We start from the raw sequence: 18,421 nt of genomic DNA on the forward strand, positions 1-18,421 counted from the left end.
CTTAACATTGTGAGCTGTTGGGGTGTGTGTGGATGTGGGTGTGTGGGTGTGTGTGTTTTCATTAGCTATTTATTTTACTTACGAATTTCTACAGTTCACATTTTATCATCACTATCAATTTTTCCTTTCCTTCCCGTAACTTGCTGTATTGTAGGTATTTGTTTTTGCTTTTTGTTGGATGCTTTCATTTCATTTAAAGAATTTTTAAAAATATTGTTTAATTACTTTTCCAGTGTCTCGGTTTTGAAAGACAGGTGTCTGCTAAGGAAGGCAGAGGCCCCCCTTGAAGTGGCAGATATAACCCCTTTCCCTCCAAGTTATTATATTTTGAAATCAAGGGCCTTTAGGCAAAGATGTGGGAAACAGGAATAACAGTTCTTTACTCTCTCTCTATATATATGTATATACCCAGTCAAACAGAACAACAACAACTCTGGCAGTAACAGCAATCACAAACCCAGTGCCAGCCCTCTCGGCTGTCGGGCCCTTTCCCCTCGGGTGCAGTTCCGCTCGCAGCCGGCAGGGGCGCTGGCGGCTCCCGGTGAGCAGGGCAGGTGCGGTGGTTCCCCCGCGGCTGCAGGGGGCGCTCCGGAGCGAGCTCGGGGAGCCCGCGGCACCGGTGCCCTGGGATCCCGGGAAGGGATGGAACAAAGGCTTCACAGACCGCTGGGCAGCCGATCCCGGACTCTCAGGAACAGCAGGCTGGAACGGCAGGCTAGAACGGCAGGCTGGAGCGGCAGGGACGAACGCAAATCCCGGGTGACAGACCAGATGTATCCAGATGGGAAAACCCCACGGAGGCCCAGGCGGGCAGGGCGAGCAGGGCTACAGCGTAGCGAAAGCTCGAAGCAGCAGCGGGGCAGGGCAGCCACAGCTCGATCTCCAGCAGGGCAGGGAAAGCGGCTTTTGGGGTCCCGGCGTTGCTTCCAGCAGGAAGAAAGAACGGCCAAAAAGAAAGAAGCAGCAGCTCCTTTCTCTGCAGCTTCTCTCTCCGGACGCTCAGAGCAAACTGACCCCACACCCAGGTGTAGACAAAGGAGTAGCCAGGCCTGCCCCACTCCCCTTTTTGTCTTTCTTAAGTACAGCTATTTGTCCCCTAGCAACATGCATATGGGAGAAAATTCCTTTAACAGGAAAAAACTAAGACTAAACTAAAACCCCAACATCCAGTCATGTATTCTAGTAAAATTTTTATTCATTATTTGAGGTATTTATTGTCCTACCTGCTTCTGTGCAATGCTGTTTCTATGTCTGGCCATACTTTTTAAGTATCAGTTATGTTTATTAGTAGCTGGGATTTCAAATGTAGTACAACTAATCGGGTTTTATTCCTGTCATCATATAATTTTTTACTGTCACAATACCTAATGTTACATTCCCATATATCAGAAACAATGGTCTATTAGAAAATTGAAGATAACTTTTAGAAATAGCAGTATCATTTTATAGTTACCTTATCTGGTACTTGTCATGTATTATAAAATGAAGGCATAGTTATCCATCATTGTTTACTTCAGACTTTTCAATGCCTCAGAATTAATTAGTACATTTCAGAGAAAAAATCCATCCTTCTTTTTTTTTGTTCATTCAATCTGTAGTGAATACAGTGCAATAATGTGAATCCCACAAGTTTCAGTACTACCAATTATGGCAAATTTATGCTCACAAACATGCAGTGCTAATTCTTCCTTTTTATCACCAGCACTCTTGGTGCAGGCATACAGACAACTACAATTTTATTTTCTTCAAGCATCTTGTTGGCCTGATTAATTTTATTCCTGACACCTTGATCTTATGCTAAGTTAACTCTCCTTTATTCACCTTTCACTGTTAGCTTTACAGCTCCCTGAGTAATTAATTTAACTTTTCTTCTAGCTGGTTATCATACTACTCAAATATATGTCTGTGAGGCTTTTCTCATGAGCAAAAAGGAATCAGCCCACCCTAACACAAAGAGTTCCTATTTGATGGGACAGCAAGAGGTTAATGTACTAAAAATGTAAATTGAAAACTATGATTGTGAGGAATTACGAAGTGAGGAAAGCTGCTTGAACATTTCGGGAAAGCAATACATTTCTGATCTCTCTGTATAACTAACTGTATGTGCAAATATTTTTATAATGTCTTGAGGCCATAGATATTGCTATTTTAGTAAAGAAACAGGAGAGGTGTTGTTATTCAGAATGTACTATTAATTCTAAACCAACAGAGAATTCTGAAGTTGCATTTTTAATGCAATCGATTCCATTAGCCTTAATCTTCTACAGGACACAGATTCACTCCAAGGTGCAGTGTACTGTGCTGTGAATTAAATGGTTCAGGTCTTAACTGGAAGATGCTACTATTCCAGTTAAAAACAACTAATAAAAAATTCATCAGTTTCCTCTGAAAAAACCTACTTGTCAATGTCCAGTTCTGGTAATGTGAAATGTTTTAGTTAGACATGTAAGGAACACATTTATTTTGCTGATTGATAGGTATTTATCCTCACATTTATGTATCCAATTTAAATATTAATAAGTGTGAATTTAAGTGCCAATCTGTTAAAATCTTTTAACATAACTGCTGTTAAATATTTTTTCTTGATACATTTCTGTAGGCGTAGTTGAACTCTATGAATTTGAAAAAAAATTCATTAAATACTTTTGACTCAAACTATAACATTTAAAAAGCCTACATTCTTTGCTGCCTTGTTTGTTGTTGTCTTGCAATCTATCAGGCACCAACTAATATTTTTGTTTACTAGTAAGAACAAAACCCCAGGTTTCTTGTACTTCCTTTCAGGTTTTTTCTGCTTTTTTTTTCCCCAGATGAGAACATTCCAGCAAAGTTGAGGTACTGACTTGAGCTACCACTACAGGGCAGAGTTGCATCCCTGCCTCATTTTTTTTTGCACTTTTGGAAACATCTTACAACATACAAATTGTCCAGGTTTGGCAGCATTCCAGTAGCATCCATGTTCTCACAAAAGCTTTTTTGTGTAAGCAGTCAGGATTGGTTTTCCAGCTATGACAAAAAGCCAATTAGCATTCATGGCTGTATATTGCTTTCTGATGAAATCCTGTGCCAGAGCATCCCTGACTGCAGTGGTGGAACTTCATTCTGTCAAGTCCACCACTTCTATTGCTTTCCTTCCAAAACAACACAACTTTGAGCAGAAAACACAGGTTTGTGATGAGTTAATATATTCATGGAGCTTTGTAGCAGGTGAAAAATTACTTGTATAAGCTGACCTTAGTGGCTACTGTAAAACAGTCTAATTATTGCACTCTTAGAATGACTATAATTAATGCAACCTTCAAAGCACAAAGAGACTAATATTTCAGCTTGCAGATTGTCTGTAAATTTGCTGCACAACCTGGCAGTTTTAATGTGCAGGCTGTGCCATAATTCACTGCTAATCTTTCAACACTGTATCTTTAAAGTGGCAGTTCTTAATAAATTGCAGCTGTAAAATTCTACGTTTGAACTTAACTCTTGTCAAAAACTGTCAATTTAAAACCAGAAGTAATTAATACAAAAAAATTAAAACAAAACAAACAAACAAAAGTGTATACCATTTCTAATGGTAGCAAATAAACAAGAGCAAGGTATTATTAACCTGGCTTAGATATTTAACAAAGCTGACTTATTGTATCCATTGTTTCATACAGACCTTCAAAATCTTAACTGTGTTTCAATGGAATTTAGAGAAACAGAGAACATTCCTACTTGAATATTATCAAAAATTTTAAGTGGGAAAATCTAATAAAATATCTTGGCTATAAATTTACATAGCCTTTCTTATATCTTTGCAAGGCCTGTGGTGCAGGTCACTTTGTCAAAGAATGTCTGTTAAACTTGAATTACCTGATACAGTCAAGGCATAATTGAATAAGCTACAGAAGAGATTAACATGCATTTGTGTTGAAAGGGATTTGTGCTGCAAATGAATCTTCTTCCTTGAGTTACACCTAGTCTGCTTAAAGATTTTAAAGAATTATATGAAGAATTTTTATAAAACTCTTTCCTGTAAATATATTATTTAAGATTTTAAGGCACAGCTAGAATGGGACTTGGCAAGGAATATTAAAAATAATAAGGCATTCTGTAAGTATTCAGAGAAGAAAGGCCAAGGAGATTGTGCCTCCCTGAAAAATGAGAAGGGAGAAGTAGTGGCAACAGAAGTGGCAGCAGGAGGAGAGGCTGTGGCAGGACAAGAAGTTGCTGGCAGCTCAGCTCTAGTCGCAGAGCCAGGACATGGCCCTGGCACAGCAGCATCCCAAGTCCCAGGGCAGGACAAGCAGCTCAAGCATATGTTTCATCAAAGTGGAATTGATTCCAATGGGACCTGCAGGAACTGCCTCTGGAACATTGGGCAAGCACAATGACAGTGTAGACCCTCACCTCTGCTAATGGGTTCTTTGGAGAAAGTCCAGCCAAGACTGGCAAAGCCTTGCTTGCCTTGGTCACTCAGTATCTGGGTCAAGATTTCGCTGGAAGAGCAGGAGTCAATGCTGCAGAAGTGCTTTGAGGAGCAAGGGAAGTTGGCAGCTGAGTGGGCTGAATTCCATAACCAACAGCAGCTGATGGAGGAGTGTCTGGACCACATGATGAGACTGGCCAAGGTACCACAGCAGAGCTCCTTCCTGTAGCCTCAGCACCACCTGGAAGGCTCCAAGGATGGGTCCTGCCCGTAGGGGAGACATTCAGTGTTGCCTCCAGGTGTGAAGTCAGAGATGTCACTTAGGGTGGTGAGAACCAGGCTCTTCCAGGAACCGCCTCCACCAGTGTGTCTCAGGTGTGCCACATGACAGCAAGCATTTTTAGCTTTTTTATGTTCCTACAGCTCCATTCTAGTGTCAGACAAAGTAAAACCAAACTGCATTATTTTTAAAGGGCTGCCAATTCTTGTTCTACATCTTCTTCCCTGCTATTTGCATTCTTAACACCCAGAGTCCTCCATCTCCATTTTCATTAACTCCTTGGGTTGTCCTGAAATCACACTTCTTCATGTATGCTCTTTTGGGTTGGGAATGTGCCTTCAGGATTCCCTCCATCATTGTGCACTCTGGCAGGATTCAGTGACCACCAATAATATAGATGTGCAAAGTATTGGTGTATACTGCACTCAGCATCTCTCAGTTGTCACAACCATTTTGGTTCTTGTGCTCCACACTGAGCACTGCAACTCTGAGGAAATCTGCAGAAGAGGTCATTAATAGCTCAGACCAACAGGCAGTGTAACACATGAAAGTGTTCTACTTACTGGGAATAATGATCTCTATTTCTCTGACTATTAAAGCTTAATTTATACTTTTGGAAGCAATTAGACTAATAGTTTAAAACCTTTTTTAGAGTGGCACCATTTAATCTGATAGTCCCACTCCTATGTTATCTTTTGTGAGAAGAAATTTCTTCGCTTCGCTGTTTTGCACGATTGTGTAGATAAAGGAATTTGTGATAAAACAGACCAAGAAAGTATAAAACCTTCAAGTCCTCTATTAAGACCGAAATTTTTTCCTCATTTTTCTGAAATGAAAGGGAATTGCCATGAAATGAACAGACATCACTTGGCCAAAGAAATTAACAAGACTAAAGGTAAAAGTGTAAAAGAGAAAGCAATGTAGAGACAAAGGTTTTCTTATTTTTGGTAGGCTTAACTGAAGAGTCAGCTTCCTTTCAGTTCATAATTGTCTTAGTTTGTTTGTAACTTGTCATTTCCTCAACCTTTAAAAGAACTCAACAGTGATATGAAAAAAAAATATGGAAAAACACTAATATAGAAATGGAAAAACACTAATATAGAAATTAGTCATGTTAGCATTTGCCTACATGATTTTCATCAAGAGCTCAGAAATATTCATTCACATAAAGCACCTTTAGAGATGCAATTTTTCTTTTCCTGATGTGAGAAATTTCACAGTGTATACCTCACAAAACCTATTCAAATATTTCTGCAACAAGTAGTTTTCTCTTTCTAATCAGACAGGTTAAAATTAAAATGTTGGCAAAAAGAAAATGTTTCTTCAGAAAAGTGTAAAGTGTTTTGCCTTCTGCGTAACTATCATTTATTTTACATTAGCTAGATGTTTATGAAGTAATACATCGTTTGAGCCCAAGTAGTCCTATTTTCTCATCTACCTCTGGAGGGATAGGACCTCACAGGTTCTCTCACAGAGCTCACAGGGGGGCTGTAGCTCCAGGGGCAGCAAAGGAGTGACAGCAGAAGCAAGGACAGATGGCTCCTCACAGCTTGTCTCACATTCATGGATAACATCCTTAGCTGGCTGAGGTTGTCCCTCTCCTGTGTTGGAGAAGCCAGCTCTGCTGAATTCTGTCTTCATGATGTCCCCATCCTCTCCAATTAGCCCCTACTGCCCTGTTGTGCCCTTGCTCAGGCAGAGATGGTCTTGGAGCCTTTGTCTGTAGGTCCCACTCAGAGTATGAGGTTATGGGCTTCAGCGAAGCCCCCGTGCACCCCAAAGGGTACCACAGATGAGTGCCAGCACACTGCTTCCTGCATGAGGGACGGTTTGGGACGCTTCCCTCAGGGAAGACCTCCCTCCGGGGAAGTAGGGGGTTCCTGGGACGAGGACAGAGCCCACAGCGCTATGGCTGTGGAGACGTTCCTGGCCAGATGCTGGGAGAGGCAGCCCCATCAATATGGCAACCTGGAACACCGAGAGCGGTACTGGGGGGTGGGGGGCGGTGGCAGCTCTGAGCTCCGGGGCCCATTGGGCTCCTCCTCTGTCCTTCCTCGGGCCTCTGTGGCTATCAGAAGATACTATAAACTGTGCTTCTGGATCCCGGGAAGGCTGGGACACACCGCCATGGTGAGTCTGATGCGGCCCGAAGGCAGGACTGTCAGCTCCAAAGTGGATGCACTGGGACCTCTGTTGGGAGGCAAGAGGGCTGGAGGCTCTGCATGGCCAGAACTCAGGAGGGTCTGTGCTCACTGCTGTCTCTAAAGTGGGAAATACCTCTGTGGTTTCCCTGCATCTCATGGGCCAATTCCCAAAGAGCATAAGCAGAAGGAAGGCTGTGCTGTTGTTTGTGGGGTGCTCTTGAGAAACTGCTTCTGGCCTTAGTGTGTTTTGGGAAGGTGCAAGTCAGACCTGCTTTGTGTTCTAATGAGGGAATTTGTCTTTCTCCCTAGGCTGCAGATGGCAGGAAGAGTTCAACAGGTGTGTACACTCATGTGCCTTCCTTTTGTGTATGTAAATGGTTTGATATCCTGGAAATGCGTGGGACAGAGGAGGGGAACACTGGGTACAGGTGGCAGCCCTGGCTGCTGCAATCCTCGTCTGAAATCTGCTGTGGAGTGCATGATGTCCTTCCTGAACTAGAGATGCTCATCTGTCTCTCCCATCAAGTGGATTTGCTTATTGAGGTCCTATGTTCCTTTCCTGGTCTTTCCCAAGTCTAGGGAAGAATCTATGCATTTATTTAATTTTTCCTCCCCTAATCCACAACTGCTTAATTGAAGACCTCTTGCAGCCCTGATGCTGAAGCAGTGCTTTCAGGGTTGTCCAGGAACTCCGAGACACTGCAGTGGGAGAGCTCACATGCAGACCAAATGCTTCTTCTGGCCAGGGACTAACTGAATATGAATCAGCTGGCTCACTTGACAGTGAGCGTAGGGTAGTGGTGCGTAGGGTAGCTAATGGGCTCTCTGTCAACAAGGACTGGAAGGTGACTGAAGCAGAAGTGTCATACTCTGCCCTTGAGGCAGCCTGGGAGTATCTGCGCTCTAGCCATGACTCAGTTGCCTTTGAACATGGGCTGATTCCTAACAAAGAAGCTGTTCCCAGTCACAGTTTGGAGGCATGTTGCTCAGGGTTTTCAAGGGTAGATGTTTCCAGCTGTGTTTACCCAAAGACAGCTATACCAGTGGGAACTACAGGGAAGACAGAGGAGGAGGAGGGCCAGTGTCTTTACAGACAGCTGCTCCTCTGGGCACTGACTTAAAGCTGATTCTCTAAACACAGAAGGAAGAGGATCACGACAAGAAAAACTTGTTGTTGGAGAGTATGAGCCCCCTTGGTCTGAGGACCAGCTGACAAGGTGGCAGCATGGCAGGTATCATGCTCTCTGTGTGTCTGTAGCTCCAGTTGCCAGCCCTGCTGCCCCCACTGTGCGGAGAAGAGGGTTCCCAGGGTCCCCTCGCCTGCAGGATCCCATTGCAGGCAGGTATGTAACTGCTTCTCCTTGCAGCAGGTGTGCATCTCAGAACAGTGGCAAACTGAAAGCAGACCCTGGATCCAAACCTCCTCCTTCAGCTAGGCACAGCATTGTGAGGGAGACTGGGAGGACTGAAGATGACTGGCTGACACTGAAAGATGAGGAGATTCTGGATTTGGAGCCAGAGCTTCCAGCAAAGTCCAGCCCTGCTGCAGACAGAAAGCACATCCCTGCCAGCCAAATCCCAGCCGCAGGGGAGGCAGCAGCTAAAGCTGACCCACTGAAGGAGGAGGAGAAGGAGGCAGAGGAGGACAGGCTGAGTGATGCCTTGGCTTGCAAGAAAGCTCAGGCCCAGGCAGAAGTTCAGGAGAGAAAGGCCCAGCCCTTGGAGGCCCCAGGCAAAGGGCTGGATCCCCATTCTCCTGTCAGGTAAAGGCATCATCAGTGGCTCCATGTCTTCCACCTGCTCCACGTGTAGCTGCCCCAGCAGGACTTCTCAGAAATCTTTGGTTCAGATATAGGAAATTAATTCTAAGCACTCTCCTCTTTCAGTCTGGGGTTATAATGTGGGGCTTTCTGCCACTGTCCCATCACAGCTCTGAGCTCTCTTATAATTTGCACATGTGGCTCTGGATCCCATGGATCTGTTCGGGATCAGCACACCCTCACATGCTTCCCCATCCTCCTTGTTCCTGCCTCCATTCCCCTTCATTCCTGCCAGTTGCAGACAAAGCACCTTCTGTGGTTGAATTCACATGGACACTGGTTCAGACTTATGCCATCCAAATGGGACTCGGCAGTGAATTGCGGACAAAGTGCCATGTGTCCTGGGCAGAGGTGTGTTAGCTGGGGCTGCTGGTGACCAGGGGCAACAAGGTGATGATACAGAAACAAGGAACACCAGTGATGGTGGTTTAGAGGTATCTGTGCTCTCTCTCAAGCAAAAAAGCTGAATCCTGCCAAAGCCAACTGGGACAGCCTGTCAGCTGTCGGGCATGAGTGGGTTTTGGGGGGCAAGGGTCTCATCTTTCATCCCCTGTTTGGCTCTCTCCCATTGGTTGCTTTTCACTTGAAGCCAGACAGCTTCACAGGAGCACCATAGGAGCATCACAGCAGGCAGCTATCCCACAAGACAAGGCAGCAAGCACAGATGGCTCAAGATAAGGCCTCCTTCACCTTGTAGGCATCCTCCATGAGAGAGGTGTCCTGCAGAAAACAGCTACATGTGTGAGGAGATGGGGAATGGAGAGGGTGGGTAACTTCCAGTCATCCCTTTGGAATGGAACATCTGTAACTGAGAGGGAAGGCAGATCTGAAGTACCACCAGGCTCTTGCCTATTTGATCCCAGAGGGACAGCCAAGCTTTAAACTGAAAGAAATGACAACCAAGTGAAAGCCTCTGCACCTTTCCCTGAGCTGTGACACTGCTGAGCATCACTTGTGTCTCTGTGCCCATGCAGGCAGCCGGAGCCTCGGCTTAGCACTGTGAAAGAATCCTCAGTGAAACCATCGATATCTGCAAAGGCAGATCCCTTCCAAGAGGCGAGACCCCTGGGTGTGTGTCATGTGATTGTACAGTTTGGGCAGCCAGAGGTAGAGAGGGTCCCTCTGCACTGCAAAAAGAACCCAACAAAAGGCAGGAGCCACAGCATCACCCTTGGCCGTGGGAATGCTGTCCAGGCTGTGATCAGCCATCCTTGCAGCAGGATGCCTAGCTGCAGGATCCCACCGGTCCCATTTCATGATGTGGTGGAGATATGGTGCTGGGGGGCACTGAGCTCATGAGGGGGCCATCAGGATTAAGGGAGGTTACCCTTTGGAGAGACTAAAGAAAATGCCCACAGCCACCATCCTAATCACTTCCTGTCTGGTTTCCAGACGATCCTGTTAAACCTGCCAGAGCTTTCCAGCCAGCTGCAGGCAGCACTTTGAGAGCCCAGTGTACCTGCTCAAAGGCCAGCAAGAAGTGAGTGTCTTTCAGACATGGCATTTCACTCTTGGGGATCTCTCTCTGCTCTCCAAGTTCTTCTGATCTGCCTCTCCTTGTCTTCTCCTCAACTCCCTGCCCCAACAGCTGTTGTCTGGGAAGGCAGGTAACCTGTGATACCTTTGAAAAATGGGATCCCAGAGCCTGAAGCTTTCCAGTGACAGCTGGGTGTCCCCGAGCTCTCTACATCTTCTGTGAATATCCCTTGTAACAACAGGTTCTTGCTAAATAGAGCAATCCCAACACTGCTATCTTTTATCCCAGGGCTATTTTCTCTTCCTTTTTCTGTGTTGTACGATGTGGCTTCTGTGCTGTGCCTGTCGGGCCCCCTCCACCTCCCCCTGCCTGGCCTGGCTGTCCCCAAGGTATCCTTGCTGAGCTGCTAACCCCTGGGCTTATGTCACAGGTCCATCCTAGAGGATGACTTCTTCAGCAGACTCCTTGAGGAGGGCATTGATTTTGTAGAGGTGAGGCCAAATTTCAGGAGAGAGCCTGAGTGTCGCAAGGGCTGGGGCTGAGGTAGACTAAGGTTTCTCCTGGTCTCACCTCATTCAACTCACCACTGCAGACCAGGAAGGAGCTGCGAAGTTATTTCTAGACAACTGAAGGGGAATTAGAGCTTTAACAGCAGTGGCAGTTCTTGCTTGCTCTTGGAAGCCCCGATTTCTCATCCAGATGGGTTTCCTTACCCTGCCATGGTGGCAGGATACATTGTCTCCCAGAGCACACAGAGTCTTCCCCTGAGCCTGGCCCTCGAGAAGACAGCTCAGCATGCTTATTCCTGGGAAGGGATTGCTCTTGGAGAGAAGGGACCCAGACCAGCAGTGGGGTTGGGCGGGAGAAGGGTAGAGAAAGGGCTGCAGTAGGCTGGGTGTTTCAGGGTGAGGAGGAAATGTGCTTTACCTCCCTGACAGCATCCCTGCATCCCCACAGTTTACCACAGCTGAGGCACAATTCCAGGATCCAAAAGGCTGTTTGGCAGTGCTGCTCCACATCCAGACCCTTGTGTCACAGCTGGAGAGACAGGTGAGTCCATTGCCTGCTGGCTGGGGAACCATGTGTGACCCATTAGGAGGATAAGGGACCATTTCTGCTCCAAATAGTGTTAGGATGACTGGGCAGATAGATGCCTATGCCCCCGAAGTGCTGCTGTAGGAACTCTGTCCTGGGTGGCACAAGGACCTTCTCTGTGTGTTTCTGGCAGGTCTGGACACTGGAAATGCAGCGGACACAGCAGGAGCAGTTACTGGATTTTTTCCATCAGCGGCACCAGGAAGACCTGGATCTCATCACATGTGGCTACAGGTAGCAGCCTGTGCTCCCCTCCCGTGTCAGGTCTTTGCCTACAGCCCTGTCCACCTCCCCTGGGGTGGGAATGCTGGGGCACTTCCCCAGTCCATCCCTGAATGGGGGCACAGAGCCACGTCAGTATGAACCTGGTGGTCACAGAGAGCAGCCCTAAGGGTGTGCCAGTGTGGGAGTTTACCTCACCAACATTGCCGTGGATGACAAGGAGGAGGGGCTAATCCACTACCAGCACATCCCTGGTGTACTGGGTATGGCCAAGAAAGCAACACTTTTTCTTTGGCGTGACCTCTTGGGCAGGAGACAGAAAAAGGTGGTGAAGAACAAAGACCGGCAGCAGGAGGAGAGGCTGCAGCCGGAGAACGAACAGTCAACAACTCAGTTCCTGTTGAAGAGCCAGGGCATGGCCCCAACACAGGAGCATCCCAAGTCCCAGGAGCAGGACAAGCTGCTCAAGGGTATGTTTTGTCAAAGTAGCATTCATCCTAATGGGACGTGAAAGTACCACCTCCAGAACAGCTGACAAGCACAGCATAGACCCTCACCTCTGCTAATGAGTTCATTGGAGAAAGTCAGTCCAGGTGTTGCCAAAATTGGTAATAAACTCCTTAACACCAATGTAGCATTATTCAGCTCTGGATGCACATGGAATATTTCTACCTATCATGCATATCAAGTAAGAAAAGCTCCTGTTTATATACTATACTTTACATACATATTCATTGGTTTTCCCAGAAGAAGCATACATTTGATAATAACTTCCCCAAGTCCAATAATATATTTTCCCTCCCACTGGTGCATGTGTCCTCCTATCTCAGGAATCCCTTGGGTGGTCTTTTGTGGTCACCAACCCCAAAGTTGACTGCTCAATGAACTTGGTGTTACTTCGCAAATACAGAGATGAGCTGGTACAACTAGTCTGGTTCTTTGTTTTTGAGACACCTGGCCAACAGAGTGTACTTTTTGTTCCTCTTCTTGGTTATGTTTAGGATGATTTTTGAGACTAAGCACTGTATTTCCAAAAGTTAAGCAAATAGTTCTTCATCTGGTGACACAGTTGAGCCTGGCAAAGCCTTGCTTGCCTTGGTCACTCAGCATCTTGGGGTCTACCTTTGACAAAATACAGTCCTGGGTATGTACAGAGCACAAAAAGATACGTTTTTTTCCATGAATATCGTGTGGATGCAGTGAGGTTATCCCAATTCCTGCTGCTTATGGCAATGCTGCTGCCTCTTCCCAGAGCTCCAGACTAGGCTGTCACAGCAGCAGAGGGACGTGGAGGAGGACCAGAGGCAATTCCAGATGATTGGTAAACTGGAGGCCAGGCTGAGGGAGCAGACTCAGCTGCTGGAGCAAGTGAGTCCAGCCTGTGTCCTCTGCCTGTTTCAGCCCTCCTGTGTGGATATGGGGCGTGACTTGCCCACTGGAGGTCCCTGGCCTGGCACCTGGGAGTGGCACATGCCTTTCCTCTGTGTCCAAACCCAGGAGCGCTGGAAGGCAATGGTAGAAAAAGCCCAAGCAGAATCGCTGCAGCGCTCACTGGAGGAGCAGCAAAAATTCATGATGCAGCAGCTCTCCATGGTGCAAGAAGAAAGGGAGAAGGAGAAGGTGAGGCCAGATAAACACTTCTCAGGTGCTTTTCCCATGTGCCATCAGTCTCTGCAGTGCTGCACTGTGCCGTGGCATGGAGGACAGAGCTGGAGTTTGGGCTGCAGCCTCCTTCACCTGCCCTTGGCCTTCTTCATCCCACACCTGGCTGCATAGGGAATAGCACTCTGATCAACCCTCTAGTATGCAAATGTTGTGTGCATTATGCATGCTGGTTTTTGAAGAGCACGGAACCAGAACTCTCTTTACAAAGTTCTGGCCAAGCACAATGGCCTGGAATCAGCTTTTCAATGTTTTGTGTGGTTTAGTGGCAGCAATGGGTTAAAGGGAATGTAGCAGATGGGACTTGGATCTTCATCTCTCCCTCTCATGCCATGATCTCCAGAGAATGTGGCTGGAGGAGAAGAATTTGATGCTGCAGAAGTGCTCTGAGGAGCGAGGGAAGCTGGCAGCTGAGTGGGCTGAATTCCATAACCAACAGCAGCTGATGGAGGAGTGTCTGGACCACAAGATGGAGCAATCCCAGAAAATGGACTTCACCATGATGAGACTGGCCAAGGTACCACAGCAGAGCTCCTTCCTGTAGCCTCAGCACCACCTGGGAGGCTCCAAGGATGGGTCCTGCCCATAGGGGAGACATTCAGTGTTGCCTCCAGGTGCGAAGTCAGAGATGTCACTTAGGGTGGTGAGAACCAGGCTCTTCCAGGCACACTCTCTACCAGCATGTCTGGACATCAACAGAAGCATCAGTCACCTCTGTCTCTGGCCTGTGCCTATGAGGAGTTTGGGCAGTCAGAACAGAAGCAGCTGTCTCCATGTCAAGTCAGCTGAGAGGAAACCTTCCTATGCCCTGGGGATGTGCCCACAGTCAGTTCGGCTTCTGCCTTGGCCTTTCCAGAGGGAATATGTGGTACAGACAGTGCAGCAGAACTCATTTTTAAGGGCTACTGAGGTGAAAAATAACCATTCAGGCTGAGTCTTTCCACTTTTGACAATCTGTTGAGTCTTGAGCACACCTTAGGCTGTCCCACATGGTGAGGGGTTCCATCCTTTCTGGGGAAAAGTGTGGGTGTGTCTGTACAATCCCAGCTCTGCCAGCCTTGGCCCCCAAGGGCGGATGAATGAGGGCACTGCTAAAGTACTAGGTGGTGTTGCTCTGCACCCCAAACTGGCCTGCAGAAGAAGTTTACCAAGGACAGATCTCCCTCATCTACTTAGGAAGACATGAGACTGTCCGGAACAGGGCAGGTAGTGCTTTGGTTTCCCCTGTGCCCATCCTAGGAGCAGGCAGATCTGAAATTACAGGGCCAGAAGCTGAGAGCCAAGGAGGAACAGTTGGAGAGGGACAAGGAGCAGCTGGATGAGTCCTGGCTGGAGCTTCGCCTGAAGAAAGAGAAGCTGAAGAGGGCCAAACAGCGCATCCAGCAGAGGGAGAAGGAGCTTAAAGGCATGGCTGAGGTAAGCATAGCATCTGTGCTACAATTCACAGCTGTACAGGGGCCAGGAGCAAGGCTGGGGCTTCACACTCCTCCCAAAGTCATGAATCCTAATCCTGAGCTGGGAATAAAGGATATGTGCAAAGGGGTCTTGCCCCTGGCCAGTGATGGTCTCTATTCCCAGTCTCCCCAGCCGCTCTGCCTTGCAGCGCTCATGCCAGAAGTACGAGGAAGGGGAGCAAGCCTTGTGGGAGGCACGCTGGATAGAGTCCGAACACCAGGAGGGGCTCAGGGCCATCCAGAGACAGATGGAGCAGCTGAGGCACCATCAAGAGCTTCTGCACCAGGCAAATGCCCCCTCACCTTCCTTTCTCAGCCTGTGGCCAGTATGTCAAGGGCCTGAACCTTTGTCAACAGCTTCTCCTTCTCCTGGGCATGGGGCAGGATCGGCTAAGCATGGCTCAGCAGAGGAGGCAGCTTGAACAGTTTTGTAATGAGCTCTCACACAAGAACCAGAAGATACTGCTGACTGAAGACCAGGGCTTCTGTGCCCCTATGGATGGCGTCTCCAGCACACAGTGTAAGACTTCTTGCGTGCTGCTGATGGGAAGGGATGTATGGGAGGCAGATATGCTTGTATTTTACGCAGGAGAGATGTTCCTGGGGGCTGTTTTAGGCCACCTGTGTATAAAGCTCAGCTGTGAGTTTGCCTCTTCATCTTGTGCAGGAGCTCATCTAAGCTCTCTGAGCGAGAGCAGTGCTCTGAGGGAGAAGGAAGAGAGAGGTTGGTGGGTTAAAGCCCATTTGCACTGGAAGTTTGGGAAGGGCTCTGCTGCCAATACACGTGGGCAGCAAAAAAAAGGCATTCCTCTTTTGTCTCCATCTGTGATCTCTCCAACAGCAATGGCATCACCCAGTCAGGTGTCTTTTGCAGGCAGGATGCACCCTCAGCACAGTCTGTGGGAAAGCAGGGACAACACAGCCAGCTCCATTGCATTCTATGCTATGCTACAGTTGCTGAAACACAAAGCCCAGATGGTGAGACGGTGGGATGAGGGGCTGGAATACACTTGGAAACAGCTGGTGGGAGCAGGGCTGGGTAAAGTGTGACTTGAAACTGATATACATAGGGTGGGGTGTTTCCTGAAGTCATTACTGAACTGATGGAATGGGCAGACTTGCAGAAACTTTGGACAGTTAAAGAGGTGATAACAGAAGCAAGGACAGATGGCTCCTCACAGCTTGTCTTACATTCATGAATAACCTTACCTGGCTGAGGTTATCCCTGTCTCACCCCATTCCTGGGTGGGGAGAAGCCAGCTCTGCCCAATTCTGTCTTCATGATGTCCCCATCCTCTTCTGTCAGCCCCTGCTTCCCTGTTGTGCCCTTGCTCAGGCAGAGATGCTCTTGCAGCCTTTGTAGGTCCCACTCAGAGTATGAGGTTACGGGCTTCAGAGGGGCCCCTGCACACCCCAAAGGGTACCGTGGATGAGTGCCAGCCCACTCCTCCCTGCATGAGGGACGGTTTGGGACACTTCCCTCAGACATGAGCATCATCCTGGACAGCGCCCCTGTTTCTGTGCCACTCTCTCATATCCATCCCTTCCATCCTTCTCTTCTCAGGACCATGATTTCTTGGAAGGTGAGCGCATCTTCCTGGATTCCCTAAAGAAAGCGCCCCACTGTCCATGACACCAATCCCACTCACTGCTGGAGGAGGTACTATCCCCACATGGTACCAAGGGGGTGCCCTCCAATATAGGGAAAAAAGTAAAAATAAATACTCCCAGTTGTCAGCTTCTTCTCTTTCCAAACACTGTCAGAGTGTTCCACAATTCACTCAGTACTGTACAGATGGACCTGGACAAGCTCGAGAAGTGGCCCATGGGAATCTCATGAGGTTTAACAAGGCCAAGTGCTGATGCTACACCTGGGTCAGGACAATCCCGGGTGCCAACCCAGGCTGGGCATGTACAGATCCAGAGCAGCCCTGCCCAGAAGGACTTGGGGGTGCTGGGGTGAGAGCTGGACATGAGCCGGCCATGGGCACTCCCAGCCCAGAAAGCCAAGTGTGTCCTGGGCTGCATCCAAAGCCCCGTGGGCAGCAGGGGAGGGAGGGGATTCTGCCCCTCTGCCCTGCTCTGGTGAGACCCCACCTGCAGAGCTGCCTCCAGCTCTGGGATCCCAGCTCAGGAAGGACACGGAGCTGTTGGAGAAACTCCAGAGGAGGCACCAAGATGATCAGAGAGATAGAGCACCTCTTCTAGGAAGAAAGGCTGAGGGAATTGGCATTGTTCAGCCTGAAGAGGATTGGGATGACCTAGTTGTTGCCTTCCAGTACCTGAAGGGAGCTAACAAGAAATACGGCAAGAGACTTTATACAGGAGCATGTAGTGACAGGACAAAGGGGAATGGCTTCAAACTGACAGAGAGTAGGTTTAGATAAGATATTAGGAAGAAATACTTTACTGTGAGGGTGGTGAGGCTCTGGTACAGGTTGTGAATACCCCATCCCTGGAAGTGTTCAAGGCCAGGCTTGGATGAAGATCTGAGCAAGCTCGTCTAGTGGACGGTTTCCCTGCCCATGACAGGTGTTTTGGAACTAGATGATCTTTAAGGTTCTTTCTATGACTCTATAATGAGTACAATATCACTCACTTTAAAAAAAGTGCTCTTAGCATTTAAAGTCTGAAAGAAAAATAGAATGCAGGCTTAAAGGGATGAGAGCAATTATACATCGCATTTGTTAATTTGTTTATTTGACTTTTTTGAGTGGTGCATTTTATATCCTGTAGGCTGTTCTGTCTAGTCTAGTTATTACATATTGGAGACTAATAGATCTGGATTCTATGCATTTTAGTACCTTTTTTATAGACCGGTACAATCAAATACATTAAATAATTATTATTATCAATAAAGAAATTCTAACATTCAGTTGCAGTTTTATTGACACTGTTTACTTAGGCATAAGGATCTGATCAAGTGTAGTGTTTCATTTGGCTTACCTAAAGGAAACAAGATTAATTTTCCGATACTTATAAAAACGTGATGCAATATATGAAATAATGGACGCAAAATTGCAGATTCATACCAGTCTTGTTGTTTAGTCATACTACTCATAAAGTTTTCTTGACTTTTCTGACACACATTTAAAGGCATTTTTTAAATTTGAAACTAAATATGCACCTTACAACATTTTTACATTTCTCTTCTTAATGACTATACTTTTTATTCTCGGATTGTCTCAGTAGAACAAGGAAAAGCTTCTAAAGTGACATTTTAATGCATTTTGTTATGACTCAGGCAACCTATTACAGCCAGCTTCTTTCTTCCCATCCTCTATAAGTGTATTTCAGGTACACTGACCTCCAAAGAGGAGAGTCTTTGTTTCCCAAATGTCAATCACATTCAGAAATTTGTTTGCCTGGTAGTAAATTATTCACTGCTAAATTTTCTCTATCCTCTGAAGATATTAATTATATAAATGCATGTCTATGATTCATATAAAGTTCCAAACTTTGTCACTTTAATAAATTAAGTGGATTATCTGCTTCAGATATGTTCCGTTCTCAGTAAATGTAGGTATGTTTTATCCATTTCTTTAATATTTTAGTGTGCTTTCTGCTATTGTTCACATAGGTGTTTAGAAAAATACACTATTTCAAACACCTTAGATTTTATGCTTTTTCCATCACGGATATCAATTGCCATAATAACTAAGGCACGGATTCAGACTAGCAGGGCATCTGAGACGTTTATTCAAAGAACCGAGCTGGCTTTATACACTCCTTCACGACACAGTATTTCCTTATGTGGTGTTTTTCACTAAGCGACCTGTCACACATTGCCATATCAGTAACACACTTTCTCAGTGTCCATATATGGGAGTGAACACGAGCTACCCACCCATCCAGCAGCTTC

This window comes from Corvus cornix, chromosome Z (genome assembly GCF_000738735.6).
Source record: "Corvus cornix cornix isolate S_Up_H32 chromosome Z, ASM73873v5, whole genome shotgun sequence".
Lineage (NCBI taxonomy): Eukaryota > Metazoa > Chordata > Aves > Passeriformes > Corvidae > Corvus > Corvus cornix.